The following is a 25,149-nucleotide window of genomic DNA, read 5'->3' on the forward strand; positions in this document are numbered from 1 at the left end:
TAACCATTCATGTTAGAAAATTATAGGGAAAAATAGGGATTAATTTACAGTGGTCACCAGTAAAAACATTACGGTTCACATTTGCAAATGATCAGCATGATTGTGGCATTCACTGTACTAACTCGGTGGTAACATTTATTAGGCAAAAAATAAAACTGTAAAGATTTGTGGCTCCAAATATATATACTATATAATTGCCCTGATTGTACCCTTTTCAGTTCATTCAATGTAACCATTTTGAGCAAGATTGTACCTTGACTTCCATCATGTGAGACTCTATTAAGTGTAGATGAGGTGTAAATTAAGATAGAATTTGGCTCTATGGCTCAAAATATGCATGGAAATGAAATCTGCCTTCCAAGGAAAACTTTATTAAAGTGGAATTTGTCTTTTAATGATCACTATGTGCAGACATAATTCAGCATATGATTAAGATCTTGCATCGCAAAAGCCAGTTTCCCTTTGTGATGATGTATTTACCAGTGCTTGTACTGATCACTGCCACGTTGTGTTGATGAACTGTATTTATCAATGACGTATACAACATAACTTCAAATATGTGAGCCTTGGGCTATAAGGATAAAGTTGGAAATGTTTTCTCTAATGTTTTCAAAGGCAGGAAGGAATTGCACAGCTTTTTGACTGAAGTTGACTGTAAATAAAGAATTTGAAAGCTTGTTGGAGTGCCAGTTACAGCCAATTATAACTTGACTCACTTGTCTTGGCATCAAAATGACATAACAGCTATTACCTGGTCCTTCTAAATTGGAGATTTTGCTTCTGTGCACAGAACTGATTGAAGGAAGCTTGCTTCTTTCATAGATCCCATGTAGAGAATGATCAAAAGGAGGAGGATTGCCTATAATGAAACGTGGGACAGAAAATAATAATAAAATATATTGCCAATAATTCTAAGCTAAATACTACTACTAGGAACAATCTTCCAGGCACTAAATTTTAGGCAAGGCCCTGAGCCAAAAACTTTAACTCACTCTTTCCCCTAATAACTCTGGATCCTGTTACCTAAGCTCTGTCCTGCACCTCAAGCACCATTCTTCCCCCCACAAGTAGTCTTGTTGGCAACAATATCAAGGGTATTATTTTATTAGTAGTGTCATGCTATTTAGAAGTAGTCTATAGAAGGAATAAGAGAATCCATTTGTAAAATTTTCTTTACACAATTCAGAATACTAGAGTTCTCATAAATCCATTAGACAGAGCATTTTAATCTAGCCTATAAAATGTCTCTATTTTGATGGTATCCTCAGGCCAATTTCCGATTTGAGAGAACCATAAGCAAAGATTTTATCCTAATTAGGAATATCTGAGAGTGTAAAAGGGTGGCAGGGAACCTTTCTACAGCAGATGACTCTCCACTGTTGTTGCGGCAGCTACAGCCTTTCCTGACAAGGTTCTGTCCTTTCCTTGATTAAGTGAAAATTGGATAAGGCGGCCTCTTGTGACAAACCCCTCCAAAATAGGAGTTTGAATAAGGACCTGCATTCCTCATCTGAACTGCAGTCACTGAGAGCAGCAGGCTCACACACTAGTAGCCAAAATACATTGAGACTTACTGTGCTTTCCAAAGCCATATAATTAATTATCTAAGTAAACCCAATTTTTCTTCTCCCATCCCTCTTCCCCATGATGTACCCCTTTTTCTTCAGATCCCCCTTATTCTTTCCTTACCTTTGCTTGTTGGCAGATGTTATCGGCATGTTTTGCCTTCAGCTGGAACAGAAAAAGCTGCTTCTTCCAGCACTGATGTCAGTGCAGCAGGTGGGAAGCATATAGGGGAGCCCAGCCAATTCACACACAAACTTCTCTTGAGAGATTCTGGGGAAGGGAGGAGTGAAATTTATTCAAGTGTCCTGTTGTGCAGTGACCTACCCCTTGAGTATAATGTATTTTGAACCAGCCTGTTACTGGGATGATTACTGTATAAATCAGGGCCGCCCAGAGGGTTCAGGGGGCCCCCGCCGCCAAATTGCCGCCAAAGACCCAGCACTTCGGCAGCAGGTCCTGGGGCAGAAGGACCCCCCGCTGTGGGTCTTTGGGGCAGTTTGGCAGCAGGTCCTGGAGCAGAAGGACCCCACCACCATCAAATTGGCGCCAAAGACCCGGAGCGGAAGAAGCTCCAAGGGCCCAGGCCCCGCGAGAGTTTTCCGGGGCCCTCGGAGCGAGTGAAGGACCCCGCTGCAGGGGCCCTGAAAAACCCTGCGGGGCCTAGGGCAAATTGCCCCACTGCCCCCTCCCCCCCCCAGGGAGCCCTGGTATAAATATATTTATATAATTTAATGGGAGACTAGAAGGAAAAGCAAACAGGAAGGAAAGGGTGGCTCAAGATAAGTTACCCTTCAGCAAACATTTAGAGATTGTTACAGGACAATGGAAGAGCTAGAGCCTCTGAGGAGTGTGGCTTGACCTCTTGTTGAGCCCATTGGACTGGTTTGGTCCAGAAGGGCAAAAGACCAGACACTGACAAAAACAAAGGGAGGAGGAAGTTGTTGGTGAAAACAGACTGAGACCAAGGACCTGCTGGGGTGTGTGAAGAAGTTAGGCCTGTCTAGCCTATGAGGGGGATGGTAAGCCTTTCAGTAACATAGACATGCTAGTGTAAACTACTTGTTTTAAAATCCCTTTTCTTGAAATGCTTTTTTCCTACTGGTAAAATAAACTATATTTTTCTTTTTGAGAAGGCTGTCTAGACAATATATACATCACTTGTCACAGACTCCTGAGGGAAGTGCCACAGGTGCTGCACGCAGACTGACCTGCTGGGTAATCATGGCTGTGACACATCCAGGATTGTGCCCCAAGGCCTAGTGGAAGAATCATAGAATTCTGCCTCAGGATAGGTAAAGGCAAGAGGTCTGACACCTACAGTGGTCACTGAGAGGCCAGGAAAGGTACAGAGGTGCCTCTAGCCCTGCAATTGTGACAATCATAGCTCCTTTCTGTCCATAACAATAAATGAATCTTCCTGGAATGGTCATTTTGACTACAGTGCTTCTGAATCAGCTAGCTTTTTTTTTTTTAAAGAAAACAAAATGCATATCAGAACTGTTACCCCCAAAACAGATTTAGGATACCCCCAGATTAGCTCACCTATTGCCCCCTCCCAGATTTACCAAAGGTTCTCTCAAAACAGCCCACATATTAACCAGTCTGTTTTCCTAAGCTCTGGGTCTCCAGGGTGGCTAAGGAAACACTTGAAGAAACAGATACAGCCTTCCGATAAATGATTGACACAAGCAGTATTCTTTCCAAAACACGACACCTATTATTGATACAAATAACAATCTAAACACAAATCCCTTATAACAAGTTAAAGCTCTTCAAACCACATTGCCTTATAGTTTGAAATGATACTAAGTGGCTGCTCCCTGCTTACAGTGATCAGTCATTCACAGGTAGCTGACAGCAATGTTTAGATGTTCATTAGGTTTCACATATAAATCCCTCTCGCAATCAACACACATACATACTTCTGAATTAAGTCCCACACACATAGATACTAACATTCCTATGCTATGCTATAACTATAACTAACTATTCCTTTGTCTGACAGATGTATGCAGATACTGATGGCACAGTATCTTCTCTGTGCTCGCCTTTTCTTCTCCTTTGTCTTTTCAGGTTTCAGAGTAGCAGCCATGTTAGTCTGTATCTGCAAAAAGAACAGGAGTACTTGTGGCACCTTAGAGACTAACCATAAGCAAAGATTTTATAATAAATAAATTTGTTAGTCTCTAAGGTGCCACAAGTACTTCTGCTCTTTTTGTCTTTTCAGCAGCTCTCAACCGGCAGGTCTCTCAACCATCCTCTCCGCTGCGCCCTTCTTCTCTCTCTGTCTGCTGCCTCACTGGCTTTTATACCCTTCTTTGCTAACCGTTACCTGTTAATCATCCCATTTGACCATTATTTCTGTTATCTGTTGATCATTGCTTACCACCAATTCTACTATATGACCTTCAGCCTACATTCTATTTACCTCACAGTGTAAAGATCTGTTTACCATCTTTTCCTGCCACTTTGGTTTTTATTGCTATGTGACCTGCAGCTTCCATCTAACAGTGGAATGACTCTTGCTTATTTAAAAAGGAAGCCAGGGATCCAAAATGGAGTCTGGGGAATTTCTTTGGTATCATAACAGTGTAGCTTTATGGGTGTACAGACTCATCTTGATGATTTATACACCTGGACAGAAGATTTGGTATCTGTTAATATGGGTATTTAATATAGAGTCAGGATACATAGAATTCCAACTTCTATTTCTTAAGCAGCCAAAGTTCATAGACAGACTGAGCTAACTCAGTCTATCACCTCTAGTCAGGAACAAAGTTATGCAAGCCAGCATTCAATCACCTGGATTTTTAAGATGGTCAGTGGGGAGGAAAAAAAATCAAAGTGACCATTGACATGCTGGATCTGGAATCAGGAAATTGGGGCACACTTCCAGAGCTTGGAGAAGAGGGCACATCAGCAGAAAGAGAGGACAAAATACTTGTATGCAGAAGAGAATCTATTTCATTTACCACAGATACAACATGGGGTCTAACAGTACTTTGTGTAAATAGTGATGTAACCACACTGATGCGTATTGAACTCTACCACATGCAAGATGAAATGGATCCCATTGACCAAGAATTTGAAAAACAGAAGGCTGGGACATAAGTTTGACAAGTCAAAGGCCAGAGAGAAGACATTGTGTCCTGGAAATTAATATATTTTCTTCTTACTACGCTGTAGCTAAATGAAGCTTAGTTGAGTTTTGTGTAATTCTCCAATTAGCTATGACCTAAAAGCAGATTCTTTTGTTTTAATATAATTTTCTATCCTTTTTCTAACTAAACCCGTTTTCTAATAAGATCACTGAAGTGTTAAGGTTTCTGCTTAGAGGATTTCTTGCAGAGTTCCCCAAAAACAGAACAGTCTCTCTAGAATGAAGGGGTGTTGAAGCTTCCCCCACCTACTTACTTGTATTGGCTCATACAAGTCACATGACATTATTTCTGTTCCCTGACTGGATGAGTGTAACTTAAAAATCAGGTTCCTAGTGATAATTTAATATTCATTTTCCATTGATGTCTTTGCTTGCAAGCTTAAAATTGACTATCAGTTTTGTACAGCTGCAAATTCTTTTAAACAAAATGGCAGCTGTTTGCAGAGCCTCATTGGATATACATAAACAGTGTCCCACTTATTACTAGAATGTCTTAATCAGATACCCAGGGTCATGGTGGATTCTCCATCACTGATGATTTTTAAATAAAGATTAGATTTCTCCTCCCTCTAAAAGATATGCTCTGGGAATTATGGGTATGTTCTCTGGCCTGAGTTATACAGGGGGTCTGACTAGATGATCACAATGGTACCTTCTGGCCTTGGAATCTATGTACATGAATCTTTGAATTTGTAGATAAAATTGGGGTACCATTGCCTGTCAAGTATCTCTCCCTGACTCCCCCATTACCATTACTCCGCATAAAACAACCAAAAAAACTGAAAAATGAGACGGTTAGTGAAACAGAAATTAAAAGGTACAGTGCCAAAAGTAAAATCCCTGCAAGCTGCGTGGAAACTTTTTAAAGACACCATAATAGAGGCTCAACTTAAATATGTACCCCAAATTAAAAAACACAGTAAGAGAACCAAAAAAGAGCCCCCGTGGTTAAACAACAAAGTAAAAGAAGCAGTGAGAGGCAAAAAGGCATCCTTTAAAAAGTGGAAGATAAATCCTAATAAGGAAAATAGAAAAGAGCATAAACTCTGGCAAATGAAGTGTAAAAATATAATTAGAAAGACCAAAAAATAATTTGAAGAACAGCTAGCCAAAGACTCCAAAAGTAATAGTAAAATACATTTTAAATACGTCAGAAGCAGAAAGCCTGCTAACCAACCAGTGGGGCCACTGGACAATCAAGATACGAAAGGACCACTAAGGCCATTGCGGAGAAACTAAACGAATTCTTTGCATTGGTCTTCACTGTTGAGGATGTTACAGAGATTCCTAAACCTGAGCCATTCTTTTTGGGGTGACAGATCTGAGAAAATGTCCCAAGCTGAGGTGTCATTAGAGGAGATTTTGGAACAAATTGATAAACTAAATAGGAATAAGTCTCCAGGACCTGATGTTATTCACTCCTGAGTTCTAAAGGAACTCAAATGTGAAATTGCAGGACTGCTAACTGTCATCTATAACCTATCATTTAAATCAGCTTCTGTACCCTCAAATATAATAAGTGAATGTACACATCTGAATGAGTAAGAAAGCCTGTATGCCATTCATATAAAGATAAAATAAAGAGAAAAGCTTACTATAAAAGAATTCACTTTTGCTCATGCAAGAATTATATGCTGTCTGACTAGGCAGTCAAGTGCTTATTTTGTTATGCCAGTAAAGCCATAAAATTCATCCCCTTTATGATTATTAATAATCAGAAAACTAGTAATTTCATTAACAGCTGCACATCGTTTAGCAACAGAAAAGGTTTTGAGTCTTATTTCTAGGCAAAAGGCACTCTGTACAGTAAATGTTGGATTTATTCACATCTCCACCTGGATCAACAGCAAGAGATCTTGCACTTCGTTTGCCAGAATTAGAACTACACCTCGCAGAAAAAGATCTTTCCCTCTTGCTCTTATTAGATTCTTTCCAAATTAAAACAGCAGATGGCTGTGGGTGCTGCTGTTGAAGTGTCACTATATCTCAACTCACCAGCTGTCCTCAGGGAATACGCAGAAAGCCTGCAGTTTCTCCTGTGGATATTGGGAAGAAAACTGTAATGCTGCAAGACTGATGCGAATGTTGGCAGCAAACAGTTACATGTGAGGGGTACGTGGGAGAGAAGAATGTTCATAGAAAGACCTAAACCTCAGTGTGTGTGTGTATTTTTGCATTCTATACTGAGAAGAAAGGCTCAGAGTCTGAAGGCTCAGCATTACAGAGGGCTCTTAGTGAACCCTGTGTTCCATGAGTGGCATCTAGTGTCACCACAAGGCTCCTTGTATTCAGATGACTCACACAATTGAATGAGTAGAACAGTATCTTTTGGTGATTTATTCGTAGCACAGTACATTTTAAGTGCAACAAAACTAGTATTATTGCAGTGTTAGGGTTATATGAGACCCAAATATTTAAGATAGGTAATTCCAGAAGGTAAGGTTGCTCTGGCAACGTTCATTTAGCCACATTGCTCGTCTTAGTTCATTGGCCATGAGGGTGCAGTCCACACCATCCTCCAGATCATTAATGAAGATATTGAACAAAACCGGCCCCAGGACCTAGTTCTTAACTAGGAGAGAGAGAGAGAATGTGTGTGTGTGAGAGAGAGAGAGAGAGAGAAGTTTCAGGTTTCCCACTTTCACAACTTCTGCTGTTGCCCTCTCTTAAAAGTTTGGTTAGAAAGTGTATGTGTGTTAATATTCACTTTCATTGACCATGCAAATGGCAGAGGCAATTTTGCTGAGACTTTCAAAACAAAAATCACTTTTGACAGAGCTCAATCATGACTATTTCCCTCACAAAAGGTGAACATTTCTGAAAGTTATGACCGTGTGAAAGCCAACTGTTTTGTAGCTTTAGCAATAGAAGGCATTTTCAAATATCTCCAATAGTAAATATGAAAACTCTGTAAAAAGTAAGGGAAGTGGTTGGGGGGATCACTTAAAGGAAAATAAAGATATAGGTCAAGGCCAGAGTGAGCCACTTTGTAATCAGAGATATTGCCAATAATCCATGAGATAAAAAAAATTTGATTGAGAAGCATGATAATGGTTCTGACAGAGCTCTTCACAAGGTACACTTCTGTATCTGTTATGTATAAAGACGGCCCCAGGACCTCCAGTGAAGAACCACATATGGAATTCATCCACAAAGTACCTGATCCCAAACCCACTGAAGTCAATGGGAATCTCAATTGAGTTACTTCAGCGGTTTTTGATCAGGTTCAAAGTCTGGCGATGTTTTCTCAACCCATTATAGAGACAAAGGCCTCCCGCAAATGTCAGATTTGGAACACGCATCTCTAAATTTCAGGGGTGTTTGGAAATGGTATTTAGATTTGGGCTCATCTTTATTTACACATGTACAGCATAATTTGGCTGCAAAGCCTTTGCTACTACTGGTGATGTGCAAGAACCCAGTTAGCCTCTCAGAGCCCAATTAGAGGGGGCAGAAATTACTTGTAAATGGATTTAATTTAATATGGAAATCACTGACACAATAACCATGGAAGCTAACCACACAATTCTTACAGTCAGATTTCAGAATGAAAATTAATTGCAGTTCCCATTTGTTTCAATGGAAACAATATTAGGCCCCTGAGTTTGTAAAACTATGGTACTAGAGAGACTTCAAGTACCTGGTGGCAAAAGGAAGAGCCTATTCAGAAAGCATGCCAACAAACAAAGGCTTATGCTTCTATTAATGAAATAGATGTTCTTGACTGCAATATATGTGCACACTTTCTAGCAACGTGTCAAGTGATTACCAGGCATTAGGGATGGGAAATGGGTGCATGAGCTAGCCTGCATGTGGGGACGGATTGGCATTAACTTCTCTGATGCAGAGTTCTGTTTACTTAAAATTATGTTAAGGTATTCAAGCACTGCCAATAGCTAATCTTCAACAAAGTGTATATAGTTATCAAAGTATTAGCTGGAAAAAATAAAATACAGGAAAAAGGATAACAGTGTGTGTGTGTGTGCGCGCGCGCGCGCGCACATACATGTACACTCAAATGCACACACACACACTCTATAATCACCTTTCTCCAATTGTACATGGTTCACTCACTGCAAGAATGCCTCCTTCTGGCTAGGTGTGGTAGAGAAGCTTTCTTCCCATATGGCATCCCCTGCTGCTGGTCATTCCATCGCTGCAGTGGTCTCTCTTTGAGACTCAGAACTCCAGCAAGGTCACTATATAGTTCCTGCATCTAAGGTATCAAAATCTCATCAGACAAAGCTGTTTGGATTGAGCCTTCAAGTAGTCCTCTGGCGGGTAGGGGAACCCCAGGCCCTCCCTCTACACTGGGACCAGTCCAGGGACCCTATAACCAGTAGCCAATGTCTATACAGTCCCCCTCCTTGCTTCTGTTTCCGTGAGATTCTTTGTAGCCTGCTGTCTCAGGCTTTCTTTCCCCAAAACTCCTCTGGGGTTGACCTTTCCTCCACAGCTAGGATCCCAGGCCTTATTCATACCCTATAGGTTTCCTCTGCTGTGTTCCCAGAGAGTGACTGCAGATTCTCCCTCTACTACCACAACTTCATTTGTTTATAGTCCTTATCCAGTTTGGCTTCATCTGCAATTAGTATTTATTAATCCCTGGGCCTCCCTTCAGGTGCAACTGTGAAGATTAATTGGCCTCTTCTGGGCCACCTTATCCTCTGTAGAGCTGGTGGGGGGGGGGTAACACCCCACCCCCACCAATATTTTGGGTATACAGTGGCAGGGAATGGGGGAATAAGTTAAATAAAAACATATATATGATTGTTTAACTGAATATGTTTTGGGACATGGCCTAGAACAGTGGTTCTCAACCCAGGGTACATGTACTCCTAGGGGTATTTAGAGGTCCTCCAGGGGCTACATCAACGTCATCTAGATATTTACCTAGTTTTACCACAGGCTACATAAAAAGCCATAGCGAAGTCAGTACAAAGTAAAATTTCATACAGAGCATGTTTATACTGCTTTATATATTATATACTGAAATGTAAGTACAATATTTATATTCCATTTGATTTATTTTATAATTATATGGTAAAAATGAGAAAGTCAGCAATTTTTCAGTAATAGTGTGCTGTGATACTTTTGTATGTTTATATTGTATGTCTGATTTTGTAAGCAAGTCATTTTTAAGTGAGGTGAAACTTGGGAGTTACACATGACAAATCAGACTCTTGAAAGGGGTACAGTAGTCTAGAAAGGTTGAGACCCACTTGTCTAGAAATGTATCAATGAAAAGAGAAAAATTCCATTGTAATATCCACCGTGGGTAACCAGATGTGTCATTTCCTAATCATGGAGCTATAACCTGGCTTTTGGGAAGCTGAATTGCCTAATCTTGTTTGACCAGTTTAACAACACCTGCCCACAGAGACAATGTGTGATGTTACTTTAACTCGCCAATCAGCAGGAAATATTCACAACTTTACTACAGTACCGATTTCTGGAAACTCAGGGCCAGATTGTTCTCTCACTTATGCCAATGCAGCCTCATTGACTGTCATGGCACTGCAAGAGTGTGAGAGCTGAATTTGGAACTTACCCTCTGACCTTGGGTAGCATGTCTAGGAGGCCACATAGTGATGCAAAGCTGTTTTACTGACTCACCCCGATGCCAACCTATCAGTCTTTGGACGAATTTAGTACTTCATATCAACTTGGTTAACTTTTATTTTTAGTTGACATGTAGCTTTACTCAATTATGGGGAAAATCCTGAAATCTTTAATGCTTACTTGTTTCTGCTGGCACAAAATGGATCTGCATGAAACATAAGATGCAAATATGGAAATATGCATATCTCTGCATGTCAGACACTTCATGCTCCTTTGAATCTGATACATGAGCTTCTCTTACTGTTTACCTTAAATTGTTATTCTTTCCTTTTGGCAGTAAAAAGTGGTGATGTATTATTTTCTAGGGCATAGTATTTATTTGCCAAAACCCAATGTGTTTTTCCAGTTTCACTTTTTACCATCCAGCGCTGTGATTGTAAGTGGGGAGCAGACTGTTAAGCACCTGGTCTGAACATGAGGTGTGAAGGCACACCCTTGAGTCCTAAGTGCATGTCAATGCTGTCAACTCATCCCATTGTTGACACAATATCATTCCATTGGGGTGAATATTACAGTTTCATGTTGCCAGGTTTCCTCTTTATTACTGCCATGACCAAATCTGGCCTTATGTCTGTCTCTCTAATTTAGGTTTTTCTCTAGTGCCTCTATCTATGGTCAGGGTTGGTCTACCCTAGCTTCCTAAAATATACAATGGCAAACTATAAACTATATGTCTGATAACATCTGCCTTCCAATAAATCATCTTTGAGACCCTTGTTTTATGGTCAAAAGCAAGCCTTAATAAATCCTACTTCCCCCCAGCCCCCTTTCTTGAGATTATTAAAATATAAAAAGCTGCTAATTCCATGCCCTGGCGTCCCTTTCATAATTAATTCTCACAATAATCATCCCACTGAATAAATAAATATCAAACATAATGGCAGACTTTTTCACAGCACACCTGCCCCTTCTAACCATTGTCCACCCCAAACACCTGGGAAAAGAGAGGGGCCTTTAGAATGCGCAAAATGTCAATAAATTCCAAAGTAAAGGGAGGACCCTGAGAGACTGTCTTGCTACAGCTTCCCTTATTTATAACAAGGGGTCTCCATCTCACATGTTTCTGCTGATTTCAACTACAGCAGTATGACATAAGGAAAGAAACTCTCCGGTAATCAGTGCCAAACTACTTAGGGCTATGTAGGAGGGATAACCGGATGTTCCTCTGCTAGGCAGAGCCTTGTGATTTGCTCCTGTTCTTCCACAATGTTTGCCTCTTGACACTTCAAATCTGGGAAATTCAGCCCATTGGCAACAACTATCTTCACCCTGCTCTTATCAGACTACAATGTCCCTGAGCCTGAAAAAATCAGAATGAAAGGTGTGACTGACAGAGCAGAAATATAAGAGGGGGTTAAGTGAGAGACTTTCTCTCCATAACTCCAGTAATCATGTTTTCTACTGAATAGGTTCCAGATAGTCTTGCAGAAATTTTTGGAAGGGTCCATACTGTGCCTGTGACCAATATCACAACACCACCATCAACTCCCATCCCCTGCTTGGTCTTTTGGCCTTTCCTTTTATGTTCATCCACCATAACCCAAGGGCAACAACTCACTGATTATAGGACACCTTCATCCAAACCCCTTAACCAAGACTGGGGGGTGGTGGTGGTGCAGGTTCGAGAAACTTCAACTTTAAATGCCTCTTCTTAGAGGTTATAGCAGGGGTCCCCAACGTGGTGCCCGCGGGTGCCATGGCGCTCGCAGGGGCATCTAAATGCACCCACGTCCTGGCTGGTGGTGGAGCATCCGCCCAAATGCCGCCAAATTTCTGCGGCATTTCGGCAGCGACGCAAGCAGCGTCATTGAGAGGCGTCACTGCCAAAATTCTGCAGAAATTCGGTGGCATTTTGGCGGATGCTCCATCGCCGCCACGGTTCTTCGTCTGGCGCCTGCCAGACGTAAAGGTTGGGGACCACTGGGTTATAGCATTCTCTTTTCTTTGGGGATGTCTGTGTGAAATTACTCATATAGCAGTAATCTTAACAAAACAAGATCTATTAAAAGCAGAGGGGAAATGGAATTAAAACAAACAAACCTTCCCCCCAAAATATCTGTCAGACTAAGATAACTAGATATGCAGTTTCTGTGTGATAAACTAGATGAGACATTCTCATCTTAGCTAAAGAGAAAGAAAGAAAGAAAGAAAAGTGATTCATTTATTCCTCTTCAGATCCTCTCCCTGACTTTGTCAGTCTGTCATCTTTCCTTGATGATTAGACACTAACTCCTTCCTGTGTCCAGAGCGCTCCCCTTCATCTGGTTCTAGAACACATCAGCCAAACACAAGAGAAGGACTGAGGTTGGGACTATTGCTAAGACATCCTGCAGGGTAGGGAATCTTACCTAATAGATATTGTTATTTTATTGATTCCCAGTTTTCCCGGGTTTTTTATCATCTCCCATTTCCCCTCCCTCCAGGAAAGTCCTGTTTTAAATCCTTGGAGTCAGTACTTGTGAGTGGGGAAGTATTGCTTATCAAGGGCAGTCACAGTGATATACATATTATCCTAGGTTTCAGTGTGGAAGCTCAAGCTGGTGTTATTTACGTTTTCAGAAGAAACTCCTAGAAAACTAAAGTAGGCCCTTTTTGCTGCCAGGAATACCTAGCAGAAGTTACATATGAACGTCCAGTTCCTGAGTCGCAGTGCCCAAGGTCACCAATGAATTATAATAACTTGTTAAATCTTTCCTTTATGTTCATATGGTTTTCATTGGATAGGAGTAGAAATCCTTTATTCACCCAACTGTACATTTTCTAAATAAGGCTTTGAGAGATCATCTCTTACCTCATAATCCATTCAGCATGTTCCCCTTGTTGTCTCATTGAGTGTATATTTCAGTAGTTATACAGCATCATCAAATGAAAATTGCAAACTGGTCCAGTCCACTGTGCAATATTCTGCTCTCAACTCTGTCAGTATTAGGAGGGTTATAGGTTATACCAAACAGCAGCTCGGCCATGTTGTAAGGACTACCACAGCCTGTAACCCCCACTTCAGTAGAACCCTCCTGGCACATGACAGTGCCTGGTTGGACTGCTCACTGGGACTGGACTGTTATCACCTACTGCTCCATCATCTGTTGACAGCTAAACAAAATAAGGTGATGTGTTATTTTATTTTTCAGTGGACATTGTGCCTTTGAAAAGATGGTCTTCCTGATACTGTTTATTAATGTCCATGGCTTCAGCCCAGATGTTGCAGGTATGTAGCTGAGCTCTGCTTTTCTTTGATGCTTATGTATGGTTCTAACTTCCTTTATGCTAGCAGGGAATGTGGAGTCTCAAAAAGCCCCACAATCATCTGGCTAGTGGGGCTGGTCAAAAACTTTCCATCAAACCACTTTTTTTCCAGTGGCAAATTGGGTTTTTGACTAAACACACATTTTCATGGAAGATGTCTGCTAAATTCAAAAGTTTTGAATTTTTTGTTGGAAAACTGATTTTTATTTCAGTTTTTCATCTGAAAATGTTTGGGTTATTTTAATGAAAAGTCAAAATTTTCTACTGACAATTTTTGATTGAAACATTTTTTTTCTTTCTTTGTTGTATTTTTCAATGGGGGGAAATAAACATTTTCCAACCAGCTCTGAATAGTCCAATTTCCATGTTGACCAGCCAGAAACGTCCATAAATGGTGCTGCAAGAACAGCTCCCTGCTCTCTGCAGCATGGCTTTCTTTAAAAGACTCTTCCTAAATTGGACTCTGAAGTGAACTAATTTTGTGCTCCCACTCACCCAGAAGGTTGTGAGGATCTCTCAACACTTTTGGAGGTAGTGTGTAGATGACAAGGTATGTACAATGTAGGTTATGCATCTCACTGGCTATTTGTCTGCAAAAATACCTGATTTGTGTACATGATCTTGGACATGAGCAAATTAGTGTGTAATTGTGAGTACTTTTGTGCACTTATAGTTTTGAAAAATCAAGCCCTAGATATAACATTTAATGTGAAGGAGGAAATCTAGGGGAGAGATACAATTTCAAGCTGTCTTATTGTATGAAAACGTGAAAGGTTTAATACTGAGGAACATTTGGCAAAAAAATAAAATAAAAAAGACTTCAAAGTAGCAACTCCTTTGGCAACATGTACAAACGCAAACTGTATGACTGAAGAAGCTTTTCTGGCTTGAAATGTAAAACAGATAAGGGAGTGCCAAGTCCTTCAGTAAAGCAGCTCACAATGTACTAATTAGATAGCTATCGGTTGTACAAGAAACCTTATTAAAACACTGCCGATAATAGCAAACAAGCGTGCAGTGAAAGGAAGAGATTTACTGAAGATACCAAACTGGAGGAGGAAGCAGTAATAAAAAGGGGAGAAAGGCATTAAAATCTACAGAATGACTACAATAGATTCAGATCATAGGGCAGATGCATTGTGTACACATTTCAATGATGAGAGTGTAAGGCAAGGAAACTTTGAACTAGGAAAAGGTAATCCACTCTCATCAGCCACTTTGGTGTGAAATTCAGCCCTGTTCAGAAGGCAAGCATGATGGGCTGTGCACTACTTAACCTTCAAAATACAACTTTAAGGCACAAACGTGGTGCAGAGGCCTTGTGTTGATGCTACGCACCGGGCTGTATTTCACCCATATAGAGCTGTGGGAATAATTCTTCATACAAAGGAGCAATTGTAAACTTAGCCAGTGTTACAGACATATAATTTTGCTTTTTGCCAATGCGTTTCTCATCAGCAAAAATCTGATTTTTTTCAAAGAATCCCTATATGGAGATTGAAGGTTAGAGAAGGGGAAAGGAGCACAAAAATTTCAGTTCTGTGAAATATGTTGTTGGTGAGTGAACATCTTGCCTACAAATGTTACGGCAAAATTCACACAACTTTCAGAAATTTTCTAGTTTCCTGCCCCTCCCCCCAGGTACTCTCACCCCCCAAAAATCTGGTCCCTGATTCTCTCTGTGCTCCAGGGGTAGAGGAAACAAATCTGAATCATCCATTTACCTGGCTGTTGTGGCTGGCACATTGAGTGAACAGAGTCAAGTCCACCCAATCCCTTGCCCTGCCTTCCCATTCCCAGCCCATCTGTGCGGGGTGGGGCGTAGCAAGCTCACAGCGTTTACTCTCCCCATTTATGCTGTGATTTATGATGCAGATAGCCCACACAGGGGAATAATCCCCATTATGCAACCTTATTGTCCTGTGTAAATGCATTGGGCAAGAGACAATCTCGCCTAATGATATAAAGTTGCTGCCTACAGCATTACACAATGACCACTAGAGCTGACTGGAAAACAGCAAGCAATTTCTATGAAACATTTTCCTGTAAAATTTTCCAGTGTTTTGTCCAAAATTTTGACTTTCTCTTGTACTAATTCTGAAACAGCACAAACAGAAATTTACTTTTCCCGTGGCTATAAATGTGCATGACTTTTTTTAGCAATGGTTTTCACTTCTGTCTTGTAAAGAGATCTGTCCAGGATGCTAATCCATTGCCTATCAAAGTCTATGGAAAGCCTCACATTGCATTTAATAAGCTTTGGAGCAGATGCCAAATGAGTAAAGAGTGAACTTGTCCCCAATGGTTCAATTGCTAAGGTAGCACAACTGAGAGAGTCTGCCTCTGAGGCCACAATTATGAGAAAGCTTTTTAGAGATAGTTTGTTTATCTATTAGGTTCAGGCTAGGCTGGCTGAATTTCAGACATCACTAGACTCAATGTAAGAAGAGTAAAAATATACCAGAACCAGGTACTTGTAGTACTCAGAGCAATAGCTGTAGCTGAAGGGATTGTGTACTGATGTTTCTCTTTGAGGGGTCTCATTCTTCCTCAAAGATATTTTTTTTTCACATCACAATGCCACAAAGGAGACTAAAGTCCTCTGTCCATCTTGTGTTATCAGGGCAGACCGTGACAGGGAGTAGTGTGGAGACAGCATGGAGGAAGAAGCGCCTCATGTGGCTCTGCCCTGACTGCATAGTCGCATGAATAGATTGAAGGTAGCCATTTTTAACCTTCCTCGGGCAAGGGAAGTCATCATAATATGGGGTCCTGAGGCAGTAAAGGGAGAGGAATCTTCTGTTTAGAACTAGGGGAAGGAGTCCTACAGTGGGGACATGAAACCCCCATTACTCTTCACAACTTTAGTGTCAAAGAGGCCCAGGATATGGGATATGGAAGGACAGATGGATATGGAGACCAGACTATGCTCTCGCCCCAAAATGTAGTCCCTAAAGTTAAGCAGTTAGACACACTGGCAAGACAGAGTGGGAAAACTTGTATTGTCACTGTGTGTGCTGTTGATAAACTGAGGACATCAGCCTTCAGGGCTGTCAGTGGGGCACTCAACTGACTTTATAAAACAAAGGTGGGTGCTTCAGAGAACATATTACTGTGGTGGTACAATCTCTGTATCCATGTCTGCATTTAGAGAGAGAACTTTTAAAAAATGTAGTTCCAAATGCACATTCATGCACTGCAATGCCCTATTTGCAAGGATATCACAGCATATAGCAAAGTGCAGGGCTAGTAATATCCATAATTTATAACAATGTATCAGGTGTCAATGTATTTTCAGAAAACAAAAACTCCAAGCAATGGTCATTGTGAACATTAGATTTATTATGTGTGTTATTCTTTACTTAAAAGATATGTAGGGTGGGATTTTCGAAAGGGCTCTCTGTTGTCCTCACTGCTCTCACTGATGTCAATCAGAGTCCAATAATTTCAATGGAAGCAGAGATAGGCCAATGGTGAGTGCTTTTGAAAAATCCAAATTTAAAGTATAAATGAGTAACTCCTACTGTTTTATAGTGTGTTAATCCAGTTCCATAGCCCTGCAAGGGAATCACTGAACAACTAGCAATATGGTGGGATGTTGAAATAACAGAGCAGAGCACTTATGGAAGTTTGTGTGTCAGGAGCTGCGGGGGGGCAGTTCTTATCCAGGTTTTAGTCTGAACCTTTTAGGTCAGGTTAGTCTCTAAATAAAAATGAACTTAATCACAGGGGTAGCCTGTGACTGGCTAATGTAGTTATTTTCATTAGGTTTTCTTAAAGCCTGCTAACTTTGTAGGATCCTTGTAGAAAGTTGCAGATGATCCATTCCTTTCCATGCACAGAGAGAATGCACATAGTGCTATGGAATTGCAGTTGTCCTCTGCTATTTGTAGTAGCACTGAGCTTAGTCATGAGCATAAAAGTCAAGCTAACGCCACAAGACTCAGCCCCTTTCCCTTGTTGCTGGATAGGAGTATTTTTAATAAGTTTTTACATCTTCTCTTTTTCTAACTCAGCCAATCTTCTCTCTGGAAAAACCGTGAAGCTGGTAGAGAGAGACTGACCGAGATTTTTCTGTCACACAAAAATTTTCTGCATTCATAAATTAAATTTCAGAAAAACCATTGCATGTTGGGTTCTTTGAATCCCTCAAACACAACCTTACCTGTTTCACTTCCATAGAAAAAAGGCTTGTCTACACTTAGAAATTAACCAAAATTTTGATATAAGCTGCTGTATAACTGTCTTATTCCAGAATACAAATACCACACATGGTGTTAAACCAGAAAACTATTCTGGAATAATTATTTTGGATTAGCTACTTTGATAAATTTCCAAATGTAGACAATCCCAAACTTCTGTAGACACCAATAGAAATAGAATGTCCTCTTGTCCCACTGCAAGATACACATACCACCAATTTAATTATCATCTGTCAGGAGAATAAGACCCTGCAAGTTACAGAGATATTACATGATTAATGTCAAATGGATTCTGTGTCAATTTATTCAGGGAAACAATCAAACTACCTGATTTGCTAATGCTAATCTAAGATGCAAACTTGCTCCCTTGGAAGTCAAGGGACCAAGCTCATTTACTAAGAGAAGGATTTGTCCGTGTCTTGACCATCTTTCCAGAGGTCATTAGATGGCGGGTAGTAAAATGGCTACCCCAGTGTTAAGGTACATACACTATTGTTATTAGGTTCATCCCTAGAGACTACTGTTATCACTTCACCTGTTTAATAACAAAAAAAAAGTTAGACTCAGCTATGTCATGATTAAGAAAAATGCCAGTTTCTGGGTTTGAGCCTAATGAAACAGCTCAGGAAGTTGATGAACCATTGTATGCTCCAAGATGATAAATTGAATTTAATAATAGTAATAATAATAATAATTAATAATAAAACTTAATTGGGAATGTAGAAATATACTTAATAGAGCAATTTGTAAATAAATCAACTTTAACCTTAAAGCATTAAAATTCTAAAGCTACATCTGGCAAGACAAGATCAAAAGTAGAAAGACATTTTTATTGTGATGAATCTTTAGGATGATGCCCCTGGGCTTTAAAAGTAAGCAACACAGTTTTAAAAGTAATGATTGACATTACTTGTCCTAATATTAATGTAAGTAGGAATATACAAGAACAAGTGATTTAGTTGTAGGTGGAAGCGAATACAGTGAGAAAACAGCTCTGAATATGTCATTACTGACTGGTACCACCTCGGTCTGCTAGTCCTCAGAGACGTTAATTTATAAAGGAATAGTCAGGCTCTGGCAAACAACCATTTGTCTTTACATTCCAACATTATATTGAGCTAAAATACACTTATGTTGAATGTTCATATAGGGCCTGATTCAAAGTCCATTGAAGTCAATAGAAAGACTACCACCTACTAGCAGATTACCTCATCTAGTTATAGATCCCCATAGATATGCTGATTGATTGGAATCTAGCATTTAACTGGATTTACCTGTGATCAATCTATTACTGCTATTGACTGTTTGTTTTATAATAGGTGGAATGGGTAGCAATGTCTATAGTTAAAGTTGCCCCAAACTTCCCATTGTAAGACCCTGTTTTCAGTTGCTTATAACTTTGCCAAACTTTAACCATTCAGGCTGAAATTTTCTATGCTGAATGTCTCCCTCTGACTATATAGATTGGGGAAAATTTCAGTCAAATTGGTTCCATTATTTTGGAGAATGAGATTAGGGGACAGTATTTTGCTATGTTAAAAACATTGAATGACCTTATCTTTGAGAAGATATAGCACCCCATGTTTTGGAACAGGAACTTGAAATTTGCCAGTGGACTTGCCTTTATGTCCAGGATGTACTTTTGCTGTTCCTGTGAATATCCCCTAACATTTGCCCAAGTCTTTGAAAAATCTCAGTTCACACATGCTCACAGACTTGTTACAGTTTTGCAGGTAAATTTTCCTCTGAAGAGTCCATCTTCACTGAGCATGATCTAACCCAGGGTTGCATGAGCAAAGCAGGACTTTCCCTGCAATTGCTGATCCCAGCAGTGGTGGGCCCAGGTAGCATGAGCACGGGAACTGAGAGAAGGGCGACTGTCCTGTGCTGTGCTTTCAGTGACCTTGTGCTGGTGCCCAGGCAGTGTGGAGAAGGAAACAGACTAACTTGATTTCTGAAAAAAATCTCTGAGTTGGAGCTGGTCTCAGTTGGGGTAGTGGCAGGCTATCCACTGGAAATGAGTTTGTTACCACAGGCTCTTGCACAACATACTGATAGGTTTACACTGATAATCTACATTAATAAGTTTTGCCCTTTTACAAAACATCAGCAGAATGGTGGAGCATGAAGGCCACTGATAGATAGTGCAAAGGGACAGGTAACAGAAAGAGCCATGTTTAAATGAGATGACCGCCAGCTCATAACAACAGAGGGGGCAGCAATATCTGTTTGAATTATGTTTTGATAAAGGTCTTCCATAGTATCCAGCTATTTGTGAAAGAGGCTGGACCCCAAAACACCCCTCCCTGCTCTCTCACAATGGCTATCAGTAAAAACTAGGGGTGAGGGCTCCCCATCCAACCCTTGCTTGCAGCTCTTCTAAGTAACATGGATCTTCTAACATGGCTGTTCGGTTGAGAGCATCCTTCCCTCTGCTGCCTCTGCCAGATGAGTGTGGAGCTATTGATTTTGGATGATGATGTTAATATTTTACATGATCAGCTGAAGCACTGAAGGCAGTAAGGTTTTCTTCGACCCACCAATATGTGCTTCTGGGACAAATCTCCAGATCTTTAAAGTTTGACATTCCAAGGAGCCTCTGCATTTCCTATGTCAGTCTCCCATAAAGAGGGTGATAAACAAGGATGGCTGCGAGATCAGGAAGGTCTATATTCCTTCCCCACAAAACTACTGGGTAAAAATCCCAGGGGAATGACAAAGTTTGGAAACATTTATGAAATTGCAAATTGATTTCCCACTCCAAGGTGGGACTTTTTCCTCCCTTCACTCCTCTTCAATTATGAGCATTAAGCTGTGTCACCTAAGAGACAATGCTAGTTTTTGTCCCCTTAGTGTGACCTGGACATAGGGTGATCAGATAGCAAGTGTGAAAAATCAGGCTAGGTTCTTTGTAGTACACAGTGTCTCTCTCCCTGGCCGCTTGCTCTGAGCAACTGGGCACTGCTGTTTGTCCTCTGTAAGAGGGTATGCCCTCATCTCCCCTTACAATCACCCTGCTGGTACAGAATGGACATTCACCAGAGGGTGAACCCTGCTGTATAGACTCATCCCAACAACTAGCTTCAGTGAGAAGTGTCCATCTGTTACTGGGGAATGTGAGAGGGTTTTACCCCACTGAACTCAGCCCTTAGCCACTAGCCTTATTTGCCCTCTCTTGTGCATTGAGAACATGGAGTGGGAGGGAATTCAATGTACTTTAGAGTTACTGATTCCCATAAGAATCTTGATTTTAGCTCTTTCTAATTTTCTAATTTCTCTCCACTAATTGTCTCATGTGGGCTTGGACTTTCCTAGGGTCCATCCCTGGCACTCTCCCAGGCTCTGTCTGAAAACTTTATGGGGAGAGAAGATAGCTCTTTTCAAGTAGGAAAGTGTCCTAATTTAATTCCTGTTTCATGGCAGACTAGGAGAATTAGTCTCGCTGTGAGATGTAAAGACTCAGCAGAACATTAGCAAAGCTGGTCAATTCCCCAATACAGCCTGCGATAACCCTCTCTAAACCAGACTCCATGCGACCCATGAATCCGCTGTGCCTTTGCACCAATTCCTCTCGGCCAAACTTCTAGATACACACAAAGCTCCCTCAAAAAAACCCCAAAAAAACCCTCTTCTCCTTGTGACCCAGAGAAGCCAGAACACTTGTCTGTTTTCTTAAAAATCCCTTATCATGTTGTTTTTCTGGCTTCCCAATATAGTTAAAAAAAAATCCCAGAGGCAACATTCACAACTCTTGTAAATCCCAGGATCCCTGGAGTTCCCAACACCACTTTCCCAGCAATGAGAGATTCTGTCATTACTTCCCTGATTTGGGGATTTCCCTGACCTTGTTCTCCTGCCATGACTATAACAGCATCTCAGTGCAAGAGGGCAAGTAGATGGTAGCAAGTTTCAGCTGGCCTGACCAGTTGAATGTACCTCCAACTCACTAATATCATAACCTGTATTTAAAAGGTGTCATGTAAGATATCAGTAGAAAGCTAATACTATACTGATCATTAACAGTATTGTGTGGTGCATGTACAGAGGGAAAATTCAAAATAACAAACATTGGAAATTATGTTATCAAAGTGTGTCTGCCAGGCAGGGCTACAGTTACTCCACCCTAGATAAAGGAATGTGGTTCTGCCACCTGGAAGGCATCTCCAAGTTACATTAAGAGACAATGGGAATGCAAATTACATAGAAGGTAAACAGAACCATCAAGACAGCAGAGGGAGGAGATTGTAGGAAACAGATTGATTTGCATTTTAGCAACCATCAATGGGAGGAGAAACCAGTGTGGAACTTTCTTCACTGACAGATGCCATGTCACCTTCCTCACAGCTTGAATGAACTTTACTTTGGGGAGGGGAACCTTCAGAAGAATCCACTTCAAAGGTTCACTGGACTATAGCGTTATCTTTCACTTAAGAAGACAAAGGAACCAAGCACTTTGGACTTCCTGGGAGATCCTGAACAGAGGGGTTGGTCAGTCTGGTAAGGAAACTATCTTGAACAAAGACTGTAGCTTGTTTTGTTAAGTCTTTGCCTCTAAAATGTGTTTTTCATTTTTATTTGCTTGTAACCATTTCTAATTCTATCCTTTGTACTTGAACTCACTTAGAATTCTATCTTCTTTTGTTAATCAACTTATTTTACTTTTAATCTAAGCCAACCGAGTCCTGTGTTTGATTTAACATGAACGTTAACTCCAGCTAATGTGGCAAGCTGCTGGGTATCTCTAAAGGAGCAACCTAACCTTAATATCTCTCTGAATGGTCCAGGAAAGGCCTAGATGTTGCAGAGCATGTGGTTTAGGGAAAAATTGAGACTGGGAGTGTGTTGCAACCACCCCTGCATAAGGTAACTGGGTGATAGAGACTAGAGTGGGGCTACTGTGTTGTAGACAGGCTGCCAAAATCAGAATCACTGAGTCAGAGCTGCTTAACACACAGACATTCAGGGCATGCTTGTATGCTGGCTGGAAGCACCCATTCAAGAGAACTACAGTAGCAGAGCTTTTTGAGGTGCACATGGTTACATGGCAGCCAGTGACACCAACCCTTGCTGGTCTGGAATGCACCCCAATATGTGACACCTGCTCACACCCTGACCCTTCCACATACACACACACCTCTGCACACCCCTGTTCCCTGTTAAATTTCTCTTCCCTCTTTCCCTGACTGTTCCTGTGTCTCTCTGTGACCATGAGACACACTCACTCTAATTTTACTCCCCTGAACTGCTGAGTTCCCTCTGGGAAAGAAGTCTAGGCCTCATATGCCACCAAGGTATTGTGCACTAATGTCCCAGTGCTGGGCTTTGTGCTGACAGGATAATGACACAGTGCAGGCTGAGCTGCTGTCTCCTTCCTTTCTCCCAGAATAGGTAGGGTTTTACTCCCTCCCTTTTATGTGGAAAGTCTTTGTCTACCAGATAGTATGAGGAAGTCACTTCCACAATCCTTCCTGGCTTGAGCCAGGGAACAGAAATCGTCTCCAGTTTTCCATCTCTCCTGTGTCACCTTGGCTGCATATTTGTTTATCTCTGTGTTCCCTGCATTTCATGTCTCCCATTTTGTTCTTCCTGATTGTGTTCACTGATTCTATATAGTGTATGGATCTGCCAACAGCATTTATAGTGTGTACAGGGATCAAATTAGTATTCACTTAATTTTGGTCCTGCAGCTCCCCCCCACAAGAGGGAATACAGGACGAAATCTGAATGGGCAGTGGGGCAGTCAATGCTGCCCCTTCTCATCACTGCCATGAGGCCAGTTCCTGGAACAGGACTCCCTCCGGGGTCAGGGGAGGTTGCCAGGCCTTGCCCTGCTTCCAACATCCTGTGTCCCCTCATAGGGAGGAACGGGCTGGAAGTTGAGGGCTGAGCATGGTACAGACTTGGTGGGTGAGGTGATGTGGCCAGCGGCTGTAGCAGGGGTGGCTCCACAGGGATTGATCGCGTGTAACATGGGAAGAATTTCTGGGGGTATTCTGCCTGGTCAGTGACAGTTTTCCTTCCGCACCCCAGCTCCTCATTAGATCTGATTCGTACTTTTACCCTGGCATTCTGATCACACTTTCTTGGGGACTTTCAGTGGCAATGTGTGTAATTTAGGGAAGACATTCACTTGTCCTGTAGCCAGGAAATTGACAGTTTACCACAGTATTCCATATCATTGCCAAATGGAAATACTATGGGAAAGAAGTTATGCTTCTCTCCTTTAATTGGAATAGAAGTGGGCCCCTTTAAAGTCAGTGGAATTTTTGCTATTGACGTCACTAGGAGCAGAATCAGATTCCTTATTAATATCTAAAAGGAATTCTCACTCCCAAATATTTCAGTGGACCTTGTATCATACGTGCATGAAATCCTGTTAGACTTTGTTTAAAAATACAAAGGAATAATAATTAAGGCTGTTGATTAATTGCAGTTAACTCATGCGATTAACTCAAAAAAATTAATCATGATTAATCATTGTTTTAATTGCACTGTTACACAATAGAATATAAATTGAAATTTATTAAATATTTTGGATGTTTTTCTACATTTTCAAATATATTGATTTCAATTACAACACAGAATACAAAGTGTACAGTGCTCACTTTATATTTCTATTTTTGATTACAAATATTTGCACTGTAAAAATGATAAACAAATGAAATAGCATTTTTCAATTTACCTCATACAAGTACTGTAGTGCAATATCTTTATCATGAAAATACAACTTATACATGTAGATTTTTTTTGTTACAAAACTGCACTCAAAAACAAAACAATGCAAAACTTTAAGACTACAAGTCCACTCAGTCCTACTTCTTGTTTAGCCAATCACTAAGACAAACAAGTTTGTTGATAATGCTGTCCACTTCTTATTTAATATTCATATGTCCCTTCATGCTTTGGCCACCATTCCAGAGGACATGCTTCCATGCTGACGCTTATTAAAAAAAGAATGTGTTAATTAAATTTGTGACTGAACTCCTTGGGGGAGAACTGTGTGTCTCCTGCTCTATTTTACCCACATTCTACCATATATTTCATGTTATTGCAGTCTCGGATGATGACTCAGCACATGTTGTTCATTTTAAGAACACTTTCACTGCAGATTTTACAAAAAACAAAAAGTCCCAAGGTAAGATTTCTAAATATAGCTACAGCACTCAACCCAAGGTTTAAGAATCAGAAGTGCCTTCCGAAATCTGAGAGGGACGAGGTATGGAGCATGCTTTAAGAAGTCTTAAAAGAGCAACACTCTGGTGCGGAAACTACAGAACCCAAACCACCAAAAAGACAACCCCCCCCCCCACCAAAACCCCAACCTTCTGTTGGTGGCATCTGACTCAGATGATG

Source organism: Mauremys reevesii, linkage group 2, assembly GCF_016161935.1.
Source record: "Mauremys reevesii isolate NIE-2019 linkage group 2, ASM1616193v1, whole genome shotgun sequence".
Classification (NCBI taxonomy): Eukaryota; Metazoa; Chordata; order Testudines; family Geoemydidae; genus Mauremys; species Mauremys reevesii.